This window comes from Coenobita brevimanus, chromosome 104 (genome assembly GCF_032717465.1).
Source record: "Coenobita brevimanus isolate Jiangsu-jjx chromosome 104, ASM3271746v2, whole genome shotgun sequence".
NCBI lineage: Eukaryota > Metazoa > Arthropoda > Malacostraca > Decapoda > Coenobitidae > Coenobita > Coenobita brevimanus.
Genome location: NC_137057.1, coordinates 11,751,221 through 11,774,378, shown reverse-complemented (window position 1 = coordinate 11,774,378; position 23,158 = coordinate 11,751,221).

The window sequence follows — 23,158 nt, the reverse complement described above, 5'->3', positions numbered from 1 at the left end:
TTGGCCTTTCCTTGGTGATGAAGCCATGCAGCACATATGTGATGAGACCAACAGGTATGAGGTACAACGTGCTGCAAGTGGTGCAGGTGCAGCGAAAATGCAACAGTGGACCATGCTTGGAGTGCAGGAACTGTATGTGTTCTCATGCCCCATTCAAGGAACCATGAATTGGAAGATTACTGGTCCATGGACCCTTTACTACCCTCACCCACCTTCAATAAGTACATGGCCAGAGATCGCTTCCAGAACATCATGGGAAACCTGCACTTCACCAACAATGATGTACCTTCCCAGACTGACGCACTCTGGAAGATCCGGGAGATTCTGAACAGAATGAAAGATAAATTTATGTCATTCTTCCACCCATTTCAAAAGGTTATCATAGATGAATCCTTGGTTCTGTTCAGAGGACGTCTGAGGTTCGTACAGTACATTCCAAGCAAACGTCAACGGTTTGGAATCAAGTTCTTTGTACTGTGCGACTGTAAGATGGGGTACATCCTTGACTTTGTCATCTATTCAGCCAGCACTGTCGATCTGGACAAAACACACCCCCTTGGCTTCTCAGGCTGTGTAGTGAAAGTGCTGCTTGAAAGGTATTTTGGTGGGAATCATGTGCTGCATACTGACAACTATTATACAGCACCGAAACTTGCTAAATACCTTTCACAGCACAGCATCAGCTCCTGCGGCACTGTCAAGAGTAATCGTGCCAACTTCCCAAAATTTTCCGTGGCAAGAAATTCGCAGTGAGGAGATATGCAACTATGCAAGTCTGAGAGGATGCTGGCAATACAGTGGCATGACAAGAGGGTCATGCACATGCTCACCACCGTACACAAGGGGGAAATGAAAGACAGTGGGAAGGTCGACTGTAGGACAGGCGAACCTGTTATGAAACCTGATGCTGTCATTGACTAAAGTATCAACATGCGGCTGGTGGACAAGTCCGACATGATGATTAGAGAGATTGACTGCCTCAAGAAGAATACTAGGTGGTACAGGAAGTGCTTCTGCATCTCATTGATATGACAATGCTGAACGTCTTCATCCTGTACAAGATGAGGGTAAAGCCACCCAAGTCCTTCTCCCTGAGGTTGTTTGCCAGGACCTGTGTTCAGCAGCTGCTTGGGAGGTATGGTAGGGTGACAGCAACAGCTCCAAGGCGCCATTCTGTTAGACTTCCTGACAGACTTGAGCAGAGGGCTTACATGGATCGGCACAGACTGGTGCAAATGCCTGCCACAACGAAGAGGAAGCCTGTGATCCGCAGGTGACAGGTGTGTGCACGTACCACCAGACGCACACATGAGCACAAAGGCACCTCTTGGCAGTGCACTGAGTGCCAGGTTCCCCTCTGTGTAACCTGCTTTTTTATTACCACAACCTAAAGTATTTCTAAAACAGTGTAAGTGGAAATATAAATAATGTGTAAATAGCAAGTGAAAGCAATGGATGTAAATATGATTGAACAGTGGAAAATAGTTTTATAAGTTACTGCAAGTGACAGTGCATAACATAGTGTAAATAAAACAGAAATGTAAATAATGTAAATACAATAGAAAATGCAAATAGAAATGTAAATAATTAGTAATATAAGAATATGAGTACAAATACTTGGAGTAATGACAGTGAATGTGAAAGCTTCGCTCCCTGTGTAGTTTACTGAACGAGAAAGTGAATGCCTGGATTGAAAATAAGCCACTTTTACTGAAGGAAACATATGCATAAATACTGTAGATATATATAAGTGTAATAAAGTACTAGGAATGTAAAGTGTGAGTGTCTTATCAATAATAAATGACAGAATACCAGCGGGGAACGAGCGCGGGTGGGAAGCTGGAACGCGCTTGTAATTTACATAGCTTTCACAGTGTGTGTTTTTTTTTTTTGGTATGGATTCCAAACTACTTGAAATTCATAGAATAATGTTTCTAGTGATAATATCAGGCTGTGGTAAACATATTATGGGGTGTAGGGAAGTGTAAAGTGGAGACTTCGTTATCTAACTTCAGAAGTCTCCACAAGTCCTACAGTAGTCGACGAAGGCTCAACAAACATCCCAGGAGAAAGCTGAAGGTATGTACCATAAGCATATTTAATTATAATATTCTAGGACTAATAACTGATTTTTGGCAAATATTTATAAAAAAGTCAGTCGGAGCGTGATTATCCCCGTGGGACGTGCAGGGACCACTTCCGACATCCCTTCGGTTAAGGGGTTAAAGCGTGTGAAGACATACTGTAGCACCATGTTCTGTAGGAAGAGCTGACACAAAGAGATGAAGCAGGCAAGGCCAATTTTTAAACAAAACTGAAGATATGACAATAGTGTCATCGTCAATTTTACTGATCAGTACAGGTCATGGGTCCCTTGTAGCCTATTTAGATCCTCATGTTCTTTTCTGAATTGAGTGTCTTGATTATTTAATATATGTCGTGGCAAGTTTGATCATATTACACACACACACACACACACACACACACACACACACACACACACACACACACACACACACACACACACACACACACACACACACACACACACACACACACGTGCGCGAGCGCGAGCGCGCACTCACAATAATTTTTCTTTCAGTCAATGAGGGAAATAATACACTCATGAGCATTGCAATAAGGTTATATTTGATAAAGCACATAGGGACCCTCCGAGCAAAGTAACAGAAGAAAGCAGCAGCAACACACTTATGTTCAAGGTAATAATCGACAGACTGTTATATTTTACCTTACCTGTATCTTTGGGCAGAAATTTTATCATAAAATTAGTTCATTTATACTTCAATGTAAGCTGGAATCTTTTTATTTGGTACCTGTTAACATCTTAGCGATTTTGTTAACTTTGGAGAAACCATTCGTAGTGAAGGGATTGTAAACAGTCTTCGTAACCCTTTCCCAATCTTATTTCTTCCCTTAAACTGAATAAAATTTTATAAAAGTAGCGAAAATAAGTTTAGAAATATGGAACGTCATTAGACTAAGGGACGTAACTGGTTAGCTCTGGCTGGGAAGTAACACAGAGGATCAGATGAAGAACTTAACAGATTTGTGTAGTGTGTTCAGGGGATTCTTCATCCTTATCCTCATCCTCCTGCTCATCATCATTACCTTATTATTATTATTATTATTATTATTATTATTATTATTATTGAACCTACCTTCTTTCCTTCATTTCAGTCGACAAATATACAACGAATTCTGGCAAATCATTAGCATCATCATTATCACCCGAAATCCTTTCTTCCGTCGTAAAGAAAGGGTGAGATAGGATCTAAATATATGCAAAGAGGAAGCACGCAAGTAGGGAAATTACCTAATTCAAATAGACTTATTGAGAAACAAAAAAAGAAAAAAGAAAAAACGTTGGTTATAATATGAAAGATTTCTGTATACATAACAACCATACTATTACCTTACCTATTTCACAAAAGAAGAGGTCATCCATATTTCCTCTTGCTCTCTCCACACAATTTTATATCCTTTTTCGGAGAGACTGTGCAAAAGGAAGGAGAGTTATATCTTAGCTTTCTCTAACTCCTTCCTTAAGACACATCCTTCAAAAATTAAGTCAAATCATCTGGAGGTGTCAAGAACAAAATATGACCTAGTGGTAGTGAAGGGGAAGGGGTGGATGTGCAGGGGACTACGTTGAATCCAGTCGAAGGTCTTCCAGGGAGAGGCGATTCTCAACACCCTGTATCCGGACGTACTGTGTGTGTGTGTGTGTGTGTGTGTGTGTGTGTGTGTGTGTGTGTGTGTGTGTCCTTGCCACCTTCAAATAATCACCTCAACTCAGAATAAACCGTCACTCATGTCAGGGTTAAACATATACTCCATAAACCCCGTCACAACCTAAGTCAACCTCAGTAGAATAAAATCGTCTAAAGGCAACGAGAACGCACAGTAAGATACGTCATCAGACTGAAGATGTTAATCTTGTCCTTAATTATTCCAGTCCATTGATGCAGGCTGTGAAACGGCCCATCTGATCCTGGAAAAATAATGATATAATTTTAAAATATAAACAATGTGGTTAATAACGAAGCTCCTACCGTTGCTGTTTCATCCCTCCAACTAGAAAAGCCAAGCTGTGTATTGCCTGACCCTTTGGGGCTTTTGACCTTGAAAGGAACAAGAATGGCTTAAGATCATCCTATGGAGATTATTTCAAAAATTTGGGTTAGATTTCACAAAGAATCTTATGATATTTTACTTGAAAGAAAAAATAAATGGAAAATCTATCTGAATATGGTTCAGATCCCTAGAACACGTTGCTTATCATCCAGTTAGACACAGGAAAAGATTGTTGAAGCCAACCAGTGGGCTCAAGTCTGGCTCAGTTCTGTGATGGTTACGATGAGTGACTTAGAGACTAATGCATTAATAGTCTGGACTGTCCCACAAGCCAGGTTTAGCAATTATCAATAGTACAGTACATCTGTTGGAAGGGGGGGGGGAGGATTATACTAAATTTCTTGGTCTAATTTTGAGTAAAAATGCTGCATCAAAATGGCCGCAATGCTCACCCATTATGAGAAATTATGAATCTATTTTTTAAATTGATAAATGCGTTTCCAGCTTGGATATAATAGTCAACCGTTAAAAAAATGAAAATAAATGAAAACATTATAAATAAAAGCCTTAGTGATGTGTGAAACCCACGTATGACACCTTGCTGTTCGAAAAATCCTTTTCGAGGTTGCTAAAGCCGTTTAGACCTGGCAAGAAGAGCATGATTCTAATATATGTTATCAGACTGTAGTAATTAGGTTAGTTAGTTTGGCTTGATATATCAAGTATCTGATTCTTAACCTGCCGCATGTCAGAGCCATTTTAAAACGGTCTGACATAATTCCGTGCCCATTGCCAGTGCCATTTTAAAATGGTTTAAAATAAAAAACTTCACTGTCACCGCATTTTTCAAGATTCATGGGTAAAAATTGGCAGGCATGTAAGGTAACTGTTCCTGTACCATCCCCCAGGCTGTTAAGGCCATACACTCACTTGCACCCCCCCCCTCACGCTCACTCTGCCTCACTCTGTCTGTGTGCCTCACCCAGTGCTGTACATAGTGAAGGCATTTTGTAAATATTTTCATGTAAGCATAAATTGTAAATATTTTCTTGTAAGTGTAAGGACTATATAGTGAACTAGATTTGTAAATACCTTATTGTAAGTGCCAGGACTGTACGTAATGAAGTCAGGTTGTACCAATCTTCAAGTAAGTGGAAGATAATGCATTCACAGTGAGAAAGACACACAAATTGTGATGGATGTTGAAGTAATAAGTAATTAGAAAAGTGTACTAAACATTGCTATACCTTCCCAGCATAAATACCTGAGTATACCTTACATACAGTAGAAAACGACTCTCTCACGTACGTGTGAGCGTGAGAGAGAGGCTATACCTGTACATGAGTATGTGAGACTCAATAAAACTCTTTCCGAGCCTCGGTGGGCATTCTAATGGCAAAATTCGTTGCTTCCATATCAAAATCTATCTTTTTTGCCAAAAAAAAAAAAAAAGTTGAAAAATAACTAGCACTGGGGTGACCCATAGGGCTAAAAATAGCTAGCACGTGGCAGGTTAAGACATCACCATTAACATCTTCACTGCTATAAATGTCTCAATAAATTTCTTTTTCCCTTAATATAGACGATATTTTGCGGATTGGGAGGATTTCCTAACTAAAAGGGGTTAGAAATAGTTTTAATTAACTCCATCACAATTAAAATTCTTTCACACTAATTTGGCCCAGATTTCAGTCCATTTGCTGCTTATTTCACACAGATCAGTGGCGACAATGTTATGGTTAGGCATCCTTTCCATAGCAAATCTTGATGGCTAGCATCGTTATTGTGGTGATAATCGCATGTTATAAGTCAATACTTAAGCTGAAGAGATGTTAGTTTTAGGCTAATCAAATGTACAATGAGTACAGAGGCAAAATGTAGTCACTGGACAGCAGACGATGAAAAATTACGTCTTTTTTTTTTACCGAAGGAGCTAAAATACACTACTGGTACTGTGAATTTCATGACATTGTCTCCAGTGCAATGATATTTTTTTAAATTTTTGTTTCCCGAAAGAAAATTTTATTCATTTTAGGAAAGAGAATTTAATAACGGAGTTGAGGAATAGATTACTGTTCTGCACAAAAGTATATGCAGTAGTAGAGCTAATTTAAATCACGCTGGGTAGTTTGACGGTGACAGAACTATATCCTAAAAATATAAAAGAATAAAGAAGGTTTATGGGATGAAAAATGCAGTAGTCATGGGATAAAAAATAGTCAAGGGGTAAAAATATTCACTTAGTAAACATTTATTAATGGAGTTATGGGGGTAAATGAAATAGAAATGGAATACAAAAATATAATAGGCATGGGTAAACTATAAAATCGTCAGGAAGAAAACAAATAAAATAGTCATTAGGTAATAAACTAGGCATGGGGTAAAAAAAAAAAAAAATGCAATATTTCTATGAGATATAATGATGAATAAAAAGCGGCAATCCAGCATAGACAGACAGAACCAAGAGGTCTTACCCGGTCCAGTCTGTAGGCAAAACATTTGTACATAGGAAGCATGTTCATTAGGGTAAAGCCCAAATTGATCATCTCGTCCAGAGTGAAGCACCGTTCCTGGTATTCTGGTTAAGGAACATTACAGAACATTATCTCGCTGGACTTTGAAGAGAACTGAGAGGTTATGGAGAATTGTGGAGAGAGAGATTGTTGTGATTGTGGTGGTGGATGTTGGTGCTTATACTGGTGGTTGTGGCTAATGGTGTTGGTCGAAGTTAGTGATGTTGATGAAAAGTGGTGGTGGTAGCGGGTGGTGGAAGTTAGTGGTGGTGGAAATTTATGGTGGGAGCTGGTAATGGTGAAACTTAATGGTGGTGGTGGTGGTGGTGGATGCTGGTGGCAGAAGTTAGTGGTGGTGGAAGTTAGTGATGGTGAAAGTTAGTGGTGGTAAAAGTTTGCAGTAGTGGAAATTAGTAGCAGTGAAATCAGTCGTGGTGGAGTGTAGTGGTGGTGAAAGTTAGAGGTTGGGGAAGTTAGTGGTGAAGTGGTGGATTTTTGAATTTTTAAGAAAGGTCTGTAAGGGAGATGGTGATCACAGTGATGGAGGTGGAGATATTGGTGGTGACAGTGATGGAGGGGGACATGATGATGATAGTGATTGAGATAGAGATGGTGGTGGTGACAGTGATGAAGTGGGATATGATGGTGACAACAGTGAAGGAGAGGGAGATGGTGGTGGTGTTAGTGATGGAGGAGGAGTTAGTGGTGCTTATAGTGATGCTGGAGATGGTGGTGATGATAGTGATGTGGTGGAAGATGGTGATGATATTGTTGTAGAGGGAGATGGTGGTGGTAATACTGATGAAGGAGAAGTGGCGGTGGTGATACTGGTGGAGGGAGAGATGGTAGTGGTGATAGTGATGGAGGAGGAGATGGTGGTGGTAGTGATGTAGGGGAGATGTTGATGGCGATAATGATGGAGGGGATGTTGGTGGTGGTGATAAAGATGGACGGGGAATGGTATGGGTCACAGTGATGGATAGGGAGATGGTGATGATGATAACGAGGGAGGGAGAGATGGTGATGATGGTAATGATGGAAGAGGTATGGTGGTGGCAATATTGATGTATGGGGGATGGTGGTGTTGATAGTAATGTAGGAGGAGATAGTGGTGGTCTTTTTGATGGAGGGGGAGATGGTGGTGATGATAATGATGTAGTGGGAGATGGTGGTGGTGAGTGAGGTATGGGACAATCATGGTGGTGGTGTAGGGAGAGGGGGATGGTGGTGCAAGGTGAAGGGGGAAAGATGGTGCTGAGAGTGATGTAGGGGGAGATGGTGATGGTAACAGTGATCCAGGGAGAGATTGTGGTCATGAACAGAGGGATGATGGTGGTGTGAGGTGGGCGGGAGATGAGGTGAAGGGATTAGTGAGGAGCTGAGAGAGATGTATTATAGATTTACTTGTATGGAGTGATGGTGACTGTGAATGGGTTTGGTGAGGGACATGTGGGGGATATGGTGGAGCTTGAGGTGGAGTGTAAATGGTGGTGGTGATGAAGTGGGTGGTGGCGGTTTTACTAATAATAATAATGATGATAATAATTATGATAATAATAATAATAATAATAATAATAATAATAATAATAACAATAATAATATTAAAAATATAATAATAATGATAATAATAATATTAAAAATATAATAATAATAATAATAATAATAATAATAATAATAATTAACAACAGCAACAGCACAGTAGAGTCTCGATTATACGACAATCCCTCAACCGCAAAATGCGTTTAACTGCTAGTTTTGCTAATTAATTTTCAATTCAATTTACCGAAGAAATCCCGTCATCCAACCGAAATTTCAAACTTGACAAGCTGTTTTCGCGCCATCTGCGACAGTATACAATGCTTCCACAAGGGCGAGCGTCAAGCTGGCCTCTTATTTAAAATGTGTTTGGTTTTGCCTTGCTCGGTCTTGTGTATTTCTCTCTCATAAATATCGCGATGGCTCCTCCCAGAGCGAGTTAAAGGTTTAAGACTTTGCTAAGTTCACAATTTAAGTTACAATTACAAAAGTGCTGTGCATTGTTTTTATGGTGAAAGTGGGTGGCATTTGGTGGGCTGGTTGTGGTTGAGTGCCTGGATAAGGTTACTCGGTTTGTCACTGGATTATACCACAGAATCTCTGAACACCAGAAATGTATGGTTCATGAGTGTAATACTTTTCTCTTGTACTTGTACATTATCTGATATATTACATTATATATATATATATATATATATATATATATATATATATATATATATATATATATATATATATATATTATGAGATATTACTTGTACAACTTCTATGATGATGGGGGTGTATTTTTCGTAAGTCCAAGTCCATACAGTACTGTATATTATTATATTCTTTCATACATAAACATAGATTAATCAGAGTTTTGAAAGTCCCATGAATTTTTCATAAATGGGACTCTACTATAACTACAAAACTGAAACTGCTATTAGCAATTTCATTAACTCATCACATGAGAAGCTATCACTGGACCTGGTGATTTCAATGATTTTCATATAGTGAGCACTTTGAGGTGAAGGTAGTAGGACCCCCCAGAAGAGTGTGAAACACGTTGGGAGAAGGTGAAAGTAACAAAAACCTCACAGAGCAAAAATGGCGGAGTCCAAAATACTTTCCATTGTCCCGTGGATGTCTCAGAAACTACAGGCCCAAATGGGCCCATAGTCATTTCAGACCTGGTCCCCGACCTTGTTTATGTCTCATAAAAAAAGGTCAAATCTGTACCATTAGCGGATTCTGAGAATTTACGAATAGACGATTTTTATATGTTTCTGGATGTAACTGGAAAACCAGTAATGGGAAATGGATGATACTTGCCATATGAAGCCATCAGCGGGGAGGCTCAGATGGCCAATTATGATGGCTGTAGCTTTGAAATTAAGCAAATATAAGCAATTTTTTTCTTCATAAAAAAGAATAAATAGAAAACAGAAAATACCATTAGCAATTTCAGTAACTCACAACATGGCATAAGGTCATCTAATTTCTTTCTCAGTTCTACTGCAAGGAACGATTTTTCCCCAATACATATCACTGGACTTGGTGATTTCAACAGACTTCATATAGCATTCCCTTTAAAGTGAAAATATTAGTGCACCCCGAGAAGAGTGTCAAACAGGCTGTGACCTTGAGTTTTCGGTTAATACCATTCATATTTGGTCGCCATGCATAGCATATCAAGATCTATACCGGACCCACGTTCGAATCCCCGCTGGGGCAGGGTACAGTTTAAGGATTTGAATTTCATGTAAAGCAGACTTTACCGATCTACCAGAAGACCCACCGACATGTCATAAAAAATACTCCCGCTAATACCAATACACTAGTCCTGTATGAGACAGCCCTAGCATGTATTTAATATTGATGGTGGGTGTTAGCGCCAAAGTGGTGACATGTAGAGGTGTATGGTATGTGGGAAGACTACTGGGCCTTGGGATCAGGCTGTGAAGCCTATGCCCAGAGTTGAGCACGTTAAAAAAAAAAAAAAAACCTCTCCTCCCACCGACCTACGCTCCTATTCACATGCCCAACCACCCTTCTTACCCAAACCTATTCACCCTGCAATCCCATCCACCCATTCAAACCACACTCATCCACCAAACTGATCCCATTCAAACCTAAATTATCGACCCTACAATCTAGTGACCCACCAATCTAGTGACTCACCCATGATATTTACCCAGCCCATACAATGCAATCAGTCACCAACCCATAGACCCCTACAACCAACCCCAAGCCACTCCACACATCCTACCCAACCAATCAGCCCCACCCACCCAACCATCCTGTCCACCCCCCCGGCGATGCACCGAATCATGAATCCCACCAATTAAACATCATCCACCCCAACCACCCACACATCTGACTCTAACACCCCCCCTCCCACACACACACACACACACACACACACACACAAAGACAGACAGACAGACAGACAGACAGATAGACAGACATAAAGCAACATGCATTCGCAGGCAGACACACAGACATGCAGAGACACACACAGACACGCACACATACAGACATATGCACACACACAGATATACACACACACACAGATGTATGCACACACATAGACAAACAGACAGACACAGACTCACGAGCACACACACAAACATGCATACACACAGTCAACTGCACTCACTGACACCCGCAGACACAGACACGCACACACACAGACATCAGCACACACACATAGACAGACATATGCACGCATCGAGCAAAGTAATGTTTCATTCACACTTTTATTTCTGTATGCAATATCATGAGCAAATGGAAAAAAGGTAGAGATTTCTCTTGGTAACTTAGTGTGTGTGGTCAGTGCTACAGGTTATAATCAAGTGTGTGCTTGACTGCTACCATACTGGACAGTATTTTGGAGGAATTAGCCTCGGATATCAGTTGAATTTCTACTGTCATGCCATCTATTATACATCGCTGGGATAGTTTCTCATTCCAATGATTTGACAGGAACGTTATACAAACTTACCTAAATTTCTGCTAATATAAGACTAAACTTATAAAAGATGTTCACAGTAACGATACTGAAAATCCTAAGTCATCAAGGGCGATTGGTGTGTGACATGTAAGAGTGCTGGGCCTCAGGCAAAAGGTCGTGTGGCTATGCCCAAAGTTGGACATATAGAAAAATCAACCCTTATATTTATGATTATGTTTTGCATACAGGAGAGGGTACAGATCAACTTAACTGTCAGTGATTGATTGCATACAACATTGTTGCTTCCCTATGTAAGGCAAGAATGGAAACGTCAGCATATTTAACCCCTTAACCGTGGGGGCCTCACTTTCGTGATGTTTGGGCGTAATGGATCATACCGCAGGCCGTCACTTTTGTGATTCTGTATTACTTTGAATTCACCAGGGCTTTCAAGTGGTGACTTGTATCATCTATCATTACTCCCAGTGTCCAACAATAGTCAGTGCTGCTAATGTCATCCGTACTCCAATCCATTGTTGACAATTTAGCCATTTCTCCCCATTCTTGACTCCCCTTCCTACCTCCCCTCCATTATCCTCTCCTCTCGCCTGCACAGCCGCGCCGTGCTATGCAAATCTTGCCTGGATTTTTCCACTGATTTCATCCACTGAAATGAGCCCTATGCCCTATTCTTATACAAAATAACATACATATTATAAAAAGGAAAAAAGATAATTGATAGTGCCATACACCCGGAAAAGACTAATTATCACTTGGCAACACCCCATTGCACTCGTCCACTAATTTTCCATGCTTATTTCCCCTTGAAATATGCCGTATGTCCTATTCTTGTAATAAAAATATATATAAGAATGGAAGGGAGAAGCCTAAGTGATATTTACATTCACCTGGAACTACCTAATTTATTATGTATTGTCTAGATTTCCTGCCAATCATTTCATAGGATATAAATTAGCAGCTGTCACCACACTGACATTGTCAACCCTTGCCTGCCCATATATGCCACGTCATTCAGTTTAGTGTCGTCTTTTGAGGTGAAACCATGTCGGATTCGCGCCCCTCCCTTTCTACTGCTTCTGCGCCCATTGCAAAGGGACCTGTGACCTCTACCCCTACTAAACCTCGTGTGGGAAGGGGTAAAGGACTAAGTGACTCTGCTGTGGAACGTGAACTGGCTGATTTATCGATAATAATGATGGGTAGTGACTTTGATCTCTTGGGTGAATCATGTGATGAGCCTGGGGAGGAAATGGTGACAGAAACTGCCAGTACGAGTGCTTCAGTATCCCAAGTTTGTCCTGGCTCCAATGGAATGGAGCCCTTAATGCAGCAAGGGAAGGAATTTAGGAAGGGAGTGAAGAGGAGGCGGGTTAGCCCCGGAACAAAGGCCCCGCGTGACCCAGCCTGCTATGAGTCCTGAGGTGAATCACCTCCCCACTCTCCCAGCCCCACTTCACTAATATCTTCCACCTTTTCAGCCGAAATTTCTCCTGAGTCTTCGTAATTGGAGTCTCCACCAGCACCTAGAATGAAAGCAGGCCTTAGGGGACAAGGTAAATCTCTTATTCATCGTAAATGTAGACTAGCTTGTAAAGTAAGGGCTGGTAGTGGTACATGGCAACCTAGGGTCAGTTGGAATGACCTTGAAACTGCCCAGTCTGCCTCACAGCCACCCTCATCCACCCTCACCCAGCCTACACCGCCATGAGAGGGAACCCTGGACGCCTCCATGTGGACAGAAGATTCCGATTTCGTCCTGGAACAACTCCACTTCAGCGAGAGTTCCTCTGGGATACAGCTTGCCTCCACTCTTGACGAGGATGCTGAATGTGTGGACTACGCTGAGTGTGTGGACTGCCTTTTGGCCTTTCCTTGGTGATGAAGCCATGCAGGACATATGTGATGAGACCAACAGGTATGAGGTACAACGTGCTGCAAGTGGTGCAGGTGCAGCGAAAATGCAACAGTGGACCATGCTTGGAGTGCAGGAACTGTATGTGTTCTCATGCCCCATTCAAGGAAGCATGAATTGGAAGATTACTGGTCCATGGACCCTTTACTACCCTCACCCACCTTCAATAAGTACATGGCCAGAGATCGCTTCCATAACATCATGGGAAACCTGCACTTCACCAACAATGATGTACCTTCCCAGACTGACGCACTCTGGAAGATCCGGGAGATTCTGAACGAATGAAAGATAAATTTATGTCATTCTTCCACCCATTTCAAAAGGTTATCATAGATGAATCCTTGGTTCTGTTCAGAGGACGTCTGAGGTTCGTACAGTACATTCCAAGCAAACGTCAACGGTTTGGAATCAAGTTCTTTGTACTGTGCGACTGTAAGATCGGGTACATCCTTGACTTTGTCATCTATTCAGCCAGGGCTGTCGATCTGGACAAAACACCCCCCCTTGGCTTCTCAGGCTGTGTAGTGAAAGTGCTGCTTGAAAGGTATTTTGGTGGGAATCATGTGCTGTATACTGACAACTATTATACAGCACCGAAACTTGCTAAATACCTTTCACAGCACAGCATCAGCTCCTGCGGCACTGTCAAGAGTAATCATGCCAACTTCCCAAAATTTCCCGTGGCAAGAAATTCGCAGCAAGGAGATATGCAACTATGCAAGTCTGAGAAGATGCTGGCAATACAGTGGCATGACAAGAGGGTCATGCACATGCTCACCACCGTACACAAGGGGGAAATGAAAGTCAGTGGGAAGGTCGACTGTAGGACAGGCGAACCTGTTATGAAACCTGATGCTGTCATTGACTACAGTATCAGCATGCGGCTGGTGGACAAGTCCGACATGATGATTAGAGAGATTGACTGCCTCAAGAAGAATACTAGGTGGTACAGGAAGTGCTTCTGCATCTCATTGATATGACAATGCTGAACGTCTTCATCCTGTACAAGATGAGGGTAAAGCCACCCAAGTCCTTCTCCCTGAGGTTGTTTGCCTGGACCTGTGTTCAGCAGCTGCTTGGGAGGTATGGTAGGGTGACAGCAACAGCCCCAAGGCGCCATTCTGTTAGACTTCCTGACAGACTTGAGCAGAGGGCTTACATGGATCGGCACAGACTGATGCAAATGCCTGCCACAACAAAGAGGAAGCCTGTGATCCGCAGGTGCCAGGTGTGTGCACGTACCACCAGACGCACTCATGAGCACAAAGGCACCTCTTGGCAGTGCACTGAGTGCCAGGTTCCCCTCTGCTTAACCTGCTTTTTTACTACCACAACCTAAAGCATTTTTAAACAGTGTAAGTGGAAATATAAATAATGTGTAAATAGCAAGTGAAAGCAATGGATGTAAATATGATTGAACAGTGGAAAATAGTTTTATAAGTTACTGCAAGTGACAGTGCATAACATCGTGTAAATAAAATAGAAATGTAAATAATGTAAATATAATAGAAAATGCAAATAGAAATGTAAATAATTAGTAATATAAGAATATGAGTACAAATACTTGGAGTAATGACAGTGAATGTGAAAGCTTCGCTCCCTATGTAGTTTACTGAACGAGAAAGTGAATGCCTGGAGTGAAAATAAGCCACTATTACTGAAGGAAACATATGCATAAATACTGTAGATATATATAAGTGTAATAAAGTACTAGGAATGTAAAGTGTGAGTGTCTTATCAATAATAAATGACAGAATACCAGCGGGGAACGAGCGCGGGTGGGAAGCTGGAACGCGCTTGTAATTTACATAGCTTTCACATTGTTTTTATTTTTTTTAGTATGGATTCCAAACTACTTGAAATTCATAAAATAATGTTTCTAGTGATAATATCAGGCTGTGCTAAACATATTATGGGGTGTTGGGAAGTGTAAACTGGAGACTTCGTTATCCAAATTCAGAAGTCTGCACAAGTCCTACGGTAGTCGACGAAGGCTCAACAAACATCCCAGGAGAAAGATGATGGTATGTACCATAAGCATATTGAATTATAATATTCTAGGACTAATAACTGATTTTTGGCAAATATTTATAAAAAAGTCAGTCGGAGCGTGATTATCTGTGTGGGACGTGCAGGGACCACTTCCGACATCCCTTCGGTTAAGGGGTTGAAACGTGTGAAGACATTCTGTAGCACCATGTTCTGTAGGAATAGCTGACACAAAGAGATGAAGCAGGCAAGGCCAATTTTTAAACAAAACTGAAGATGCGACAATAGTGTCATCGTCAGTTTTACTGATCAGTACAGGTCATGGGTCTCCTGTAGCCTATTTAGATCCTCATGTTCTTTTCTGAATTGAGTGTCTTGATTATTTAATATATGTCGTGGCAAGTTTGATCATATTACACACACACACACACACACACACACACACACACACACACACACACACACACACACACACACACACACACACACACACACACACACACACACACACACACACACACGTGCGCGAGCGCGAGCGCGCACTCAATAATTTTTGTTTCAGTCAATGAGAGAAAAAATACACACATGAGCATTGCAATAAGGTTATATTTGATAAAGCACACAGGGACCCTCCAAGCAAAGTAACAGAAGAAAGCAGCAGCAACACACTTATGTTCAAGGTAATAATCGACAGACTGTTATATTTTACCTTACATGTATCTTTGGGCAGAAATTTTATCATAAAATTAGTTCATTTATACTTCTATGTAAGCTGGAATCTTTTTATTTGGTACCTGTTAACATCTTAGCGATTTTGTTAACTTTGGAGAAACCATTCGTAGTGAAGGGATTGTAAACAGTCTTCGTAACCCTTTCCCAATCTTATTTCTTCCCTTAAACTGAATAAAATTTTATAAAAGTAGCGAAAATAAGTTTAGAAATATGGAACGTCATTAGACTAAGGGACGTAACTGGTTAGCTCTGGCTGGGAAGTAACACAGAGGATCAGATGAAGAACTTAACAGATTTGTGTAGTGTGTTCAGGGGATTCTTCATCCTTATCCTCATCCTCCTGCTCTTCATCATTAACTTATTATTATTATTATTATTATTATTATTATTATTGAACCTCCCTTCTTTCCTTCATTTCAGTCGACAAATATACAACGAATTCTGGCAAATCATTAGCATCATCATTATCACCCCAACTCTTTTCTGCCGTCGTAAGGAAAGGGTAAGATAGGATCTAAATATATGCAAAGAGGAAGCACGCAAGTAGGAAAATTACCTAATTCAAATAGAGTTATTGAGAAACAAAAAAAAGAAAAAAGAAAAAACGTTGGTTATAATATGAAAGATTTCTGTATACATAACAACCATACTATTACCTTACCTATTTCACAAAAGAAGAGGTCATCCATATTTCCTGTTGCTCTCTCCACACAATTTTATATCCTTTTTCGGAGAGACTGTGCAAAAGGAAGGAGACTTACATCTTAGCTTTCTCTAACTCCTTCCTTAAGACACATCCTTCCCATATTAAGTCTGGAGGTGTCAAGAACAAAATATGACCTAGTGGTAGTGAAGGGGAAGGGGTGGATGTGCAGGGGACTACGTTGAATACAGTCGAAGGTCTTCCAGGGAGAGGCGATTCTCAACACCCTGTATCCGGACGTACTGTGTGTGTGTGTGTGTGTGTGTGTGTGTGTGTGTCTCCTTGCCACCTTCAAATAATCACCTCAACTCAGAATAAACCGTCACTCATGTCAGGGTTAAACATATACTCCATAAACCCCGTCACAACCTAAGTCAACCTCAGTAGAATAAAATCGTCTAAAGGCAACGAGAACGCACAATAAGATACGTCATCAGACTGAAGATGTTAATCTTGTCCTTAATTATTCCAGTCCATTGATGCAGGCTGTGAAACGGTCCATCTGATCCTGGAAAAATAATGATATAATTTTAAAATATAAACAATGTGGTTAATAACGAAGCTCCTATCGTGGCTGTTTCTTTCATCCCTCCAACTAGAAAAGCCAAGCTGTGTATTGCCTGACCCTTTGGGGCTTTTGACCTTGAAAGGAACAAGAATGGCCTAAGACCATCCTATGGAGATTATTTCAAAAATTTGGGTTAGATTTCACAAAGAATCTTATGATATTTTACTTGAAAGAAAAAATAAATGGAAAATCTATCTGAATATGGTTCAGCTCCCTAGAACACGTTGCTTATCATCCAGTTAGACACAAGAGAAGATTGTTAAAGCCAACCAGTGGGCTTAAGTCTGGCTCAGTTCTGTGATGGTTACGATGAGTGACTTAGAGACTAATGCATTAATAGTCTGGACTCTCCCACAAGCCAGGTTTAGCAATTATCAGTAGTACAGTACATCTGTTGGAAAGGAGGGGGGGGGGATTATACTAAATTTCTTGGTCTAATTTTGAGTAAAAATGCTGCATCAAAATGGCCGCAATGCTCACCCATTATGAGAAATTATGAATCTATTTTTTTAAATGATAAATGCTTTTTCAGCTTGGGTACAATAGTCAACCATTAAAGAAATGAAAATAAATGAAAACATTATAAAATAAAAGCCTTAGTGATGTGTGAAACCCACGTATGACACCTTGCTGTTAGAAAAATCCTTTTCGAGGTTGCTAAGGCCGTCTAGACCTGGCAAGAAGAGCATGATTCTAATATATGTTATTAGACTGTAGTAATTAGGTTAGTTAGTTTGGCTTGATATATCAAGTATCTGATTCTTAACCTGCCGCATGTCAGAGCCATTTTAAAACGGTCTGACATAATTCTGTGGCCAGTGCCAGTGCCATTTTAAAATGGTTTAAAATAAAAAACTTCACTGTGACCGCATTTTTCAAGATTCATGGGTAAAAATTGGCAGGCATGTAAGGTAACTGTTCCTCTACCATCCCCCAGACTGTTAAGGCCATACACTCACTTGCACCCCCCCACCTCACGCTCGCTCTGCCTCACTCTGCCTGTGTGCCTCACCCAGTGATGTACATAGTGAAGGCATTTTGTAAATATTTTCATGTAAGCATAAATTGTAAATATTTTCTTGTAAGTGTAAGGACTATATAGTGAACTCAAGTTGTAAATACCTTATTGTAAGTGCCAGGACTGTACGTAATGAAGTCAGGTTGTACCTATCTTCAAGTAAGTGGAAGATAATGCATTCACAGTGAGAAAAGACACACAAATTGTGATGGATGCTGAAGTAATAAGTAATTAGAAAAGTGTACTAAACATTGCTATACCTTCCCAGCATAAATACCTGAGTATACCTTACATAGAAAACGACTCTCTCACGTACGTGTGAGCGTGAGAGAGAGGCTATACCTGTACATGAGTATGCGGGACTCAATAAAACTCTTTCCGAGCCTTGGTGAGCATTCTAATGGCAAAATTCGTTGCTTCCATATCAAAATGTATCTTCTTTGCCCCCCCAAAAAAGTTGAAAAATAGCTAGCACTGGGGTGACCCATAGGGCTAAAAATAGCTAGCACATGGCAGGTTAAGACATCACCATTAACATCTTCGCTGCTATAAATGTCTCAATAAATTTCTTTTTCCCTTAATATAGACGATATTTTGCGGATTGGGAGGATTTCCTAACTAAAAGGGGTTAGAAATAGTTTTAATTAACTCCATCACAATTAAAATTCTTTCACACTAATTTGGCCCAGATTTCAGTCCATTTGCTGCTTATTTCACACATCAGTGGCTACAATGTTATGGTTAGGCATCCTTTCCATAGCAAATCTTGATGGCTAGCATCGTTATTGTGGTGATAATCGCATGTTATAAGTCAATACTTAAGCTGAAGAGATGTTAGTTTTAGGCTAATCAAATGTAAAATGAGTACAGAGGCAAAATTTAGTCACTGGACAGCAGAAGAAGAAAAATTACGTCTTTTTTTTTTTTTTACCGAAGAAGCTAAAATACACTACTGGTACTGTGAATTTCATGACATTTTCTCCAGTGCAATGATATTTTTTTTAATTTTTGTTTCCCTAAAGAAAATTTTATTCATTTTAGGAAAGAGAATTTAATAACGGAGTTGAGGAATAGATTACTGTTCTGCACAAAAGTGTATGCAGTAGTAAAGCGAATTTAAATCACGCTGGGTAGTTTGACGGTGACAGAACTATATCCTAAAAATATAAAAGAATAAAGAAGGTTTATGGGATGAAAAATGAAGTAGTCATGAGGTAAAAAATAGTCAAGGGGTAAAACATATTCGTTTAATAAACATTTATTAATGGAGTTATGGGGGTAAATGAAATAGAAATGGGATACAAAAATATAATAGGCATGGGTAAACTATAAAATCGTAAGGAAGAAAACAAATAAAATAGTCATTAGGTAAGAAACTAGGCATGGGATAAAAAAACAAAAATGTAATATTTCTATGAGATATAATGATGAATAAAAAGCGCCAATCCAGCATAGACAGACAGAACCAGAGGTCTTACCCGGTCCAGTCTGTAGGCAAAACATTTGTACATAGGAAGCATATTCATTAGGGTAAAGCCCAAATTGGTCATCTCGTCCAGAGTGAAGCACCGTTCCTGGTATTCTGGTTAAGGAACATTACAGAACATTATCTCGCTGGACTTTGAAGAGAACTGAGAGGTTATGGAGAATTGTGGAGAGAGAGATTGTTGTGATTGTGGTGGTGGATGTTGGTGCTTATACTGGTGGTTGTGGCTAATGGTGTTGGTCGAAGTTAGTGATGGTGATGAAAAGTTTTGGTGGTAGCAGATGTGTGTAGGGTGGTGGAAGTTAGCGGTGGTGGAAATTTATGGTGGGAGCTAGTAATGGTGAAACTTAATGGTGGTGGTGGATGCTGGTGGCAGAAGTTAGTGGTGGTGGAAGTTAGTGATGGTGAAAGTTAGTGGTGGTAAAAGTCTGCAGTAGTGGAAATTAGTTGCAGTGAAGTCAGTCGTGGTGGAGTGTAGTGGTGGTGAAAGTTAGAGGTTGGGGAAGTTAGTGGTGAAGTGGTGGGTTTTTGAATTTTTAAGAAATGTCTGTAGGGGAGTGATCACAGTGATGGAGGTGGAGATATTGGTGGTGACAGTGATGGAGGGGGACATGATGATGATAGTGATGGAGATAGAGATGGTCGTGGTGACAGTGATGAAGTGGGATATGATGGTGATAACAGTGAAGGAGAGGGAGATGGTGGTGGTGTTAGTGATGGAGGAGGAGTTAGTGGTGATTATAGTGATGCCGGAGGAGATGGTGGTGATGATAGTGATGTAGTGGAAGATGGTGATGATACTGTTGTAGAGGGAGATGGAGGTGGTGATACTGATGAAGGAGAAGATGGCGGTGGTGATACTGATGGAGGGAGAGATGGTAGTGGTGATAGTGATGGAGGAGATGGTGGCGGTAGTGATGTAGGGGAGATGTTGATGGCGATAATGATGGAGGGGATGTTGGTGGTGGTGATAATGATGGACGGGGAATGGTATTGGTCACAGTGATGGAGGGGGAGATGGTGATGGTGATAACGAGGGAGGGAGAGATGATGATGATGGTAATGATGGAAGAGGGATGGTGGTGGCAATATTGATGTATGGGGGATGATAGAGGTGAGAGTGATGTAGGGGGGATGGTGGTGTTGATAGTAATGTAGGAGGGGATAGTGTGGTCTTTTTGATGGATGGGGAGATGGTGGTGATGATAATGATGTAGTGGGAGATGGTGGCGGTGAGTGAGGTATGGGACAATCATGGTGGTGGTGTAGGGAGAGGGGGATGGTGGTGCAAGGTGAAGGGGGAAAGATGGTGCTGAGAGTGATGTAGGGGGAGATGGTGATGGTCTTAGTGATGCAGGGGGAGATTGTGGTCATGAACAGAGGGATGATGGTGGTGTGAGGTGGGCGGGGGATGAGGTGAAGGGATTAGTGAGGAGCTGAGAGAGATGTAGTATAGATTTACTTGTATGGAGTGATGGTGACTGTGAGTGGGTTTGGTGAGGGACATGTGGGGGATATGGTGGAGCTTGAGGTGGAGTGTAAATGGTGGTGGTGATGAAGTGGGTGGTGGCGGTTTTAGTAATAATAATAATGATGATGATAATGATAATAATTATAATAATAATAATAATAATGATAATGATAATATACTTAAAAGATAATAATAATAATAATAATAATAATAATAATAATAATAATAATAAACAACAGCAACAGCACAGTAGAGTCTCGATTATACGACAATCCCTCAACCGCAAAATGCGTTTAACTGCTGGTTTTGCTAATTAATTTTCAATTCAGTTTACCGAAGAAATCCCGTCATCCAACCGAAATTTCAAACTTGACAAGCTGTTTTCGCGCCATCTGCGACAGTATACAATGCTTCCACAAGGGCGAGCGTCAAGCTGGCCTCTTATTTAAAATGTGTTTGGTTGTGCCTTGCTCGGTCTTGTGTATTTATCTCTCATAAATATCGCGATGGCTCCTCCCAGAGCGAGTTAAAGGTTTAAGACTTTGCTAAGTTCACAATTTAAGTTACAATTACAAAAGTGCTGTGCATTGTTTTTATGGTGAAAGTGGGTGGCATTTGGTGGGCTGGTTGTGGTTGAGTGCCTGGATTAGGTTACTCGGTTTGTCACTGGATTATACCACAGAATCTCTGAACACCAGGAATGTATGATTGATGAGTGTAATACTTTTCTCTTGTAGTTGTACATTATGTGATATATTACATTATATATATATATATATATATATATATATATATATATATATATATATATATATATATATATATATATTATGAGATATTACTTGTACAACTTCTATGATGGTGGGGGTGTATTTTCGTAAGTCCAAGTCCATACAGTACTGTATATTATTATATTCTTTCATACATAAACATAGATTAATCAGAGTTTTGAAAGCCCTATGAATTTTGCATAACTGGGACTCTACTATAACAACAAAACTGAAATTGCCATTAGCAATTTCATTAACTAATAACATGACAAGCTATCACTGGACCTGGTGATTTCAATGATATTCATGTAGTGAGCACTTTGAGGTGAAGGTAGTAGGGCCCCCCAGAAGAGTGTGAAACACGTTGGGAGAAGGTGAAAGTAACAAAAACCTCACAGAGCAAAAACGGCGGAGTCCAAACTACTTTCCATTGTCCCGTGGATGTCTCAGAAACTACAGGTCCAAATGGGCTCATAGTCATTTCAGACCTGCTCCTCGACCTTGTCTATGTCCCATAAAAACGTCAAATCTGTACCTTTAGTGGATTCTGAGAATATACGAATAGACGATTTTTATATGTTTCTGGATGTAACTGGAAAACCAGTAATGGGAACTGGATGATACTTGCCATATGAAGCCATCAGCGGGGAGACTCAGATGGCCAATTATGATGGCTGTAGCTTTGAAATTAAGCAAATATGAGCAATTTTTTTCTTCATAAAAAAGAATAAATAGAAAACGGAAATTACCATTAGCAATTTCAGTAACTCACAACATGACATAAGGTCATCTAATTTCTTTCTCAGTTCTACTGCAAGGAACGATTTTTCCCCAATACATATCACTGGACTTGGTGATTTCAACGGACTTCATATAGCATTCCCTTTGAAGTGAAGATATTAGTGCACCCTGAGAAGAGTGTCAAACAGGCTGTGACCTTGAGTTTTGGGTCAAGACCATTCATATTTGGCAGCCATGCATAGCATATCAAGATCCATAAATGTAAGCTCATTTCTATATTGGCTTTTTAAATTGTGCACTCAATGACCCCAAACTACTTTCCATTGACCACTGGGCGATCTCAGAATTTACCGGTCCAAATGTTCCCATAGTCATTTCAGACCTGCTCCCGACCTTGGCTATGTCTCACAAAAAATTAAAGTATGTACCTTTAGTGGTTTCTGAGGATCTGCAAACAGATTATTTTTATAGATAATTGGCTGTGACTGGAAAACCACTGCTCGGAAATAGATGATACTAGGTCATATAAATCCGTCAGCAGGGGGACTCAGATGGCCAAGTATGATGGCCGTAGCTTTGAAATTGAGCGAATTTGAGCAATTTACTGCTTTGTAAGAAAGAATAATACAATAACATGAATAATAATAATACTGACAAAACCAGTATAT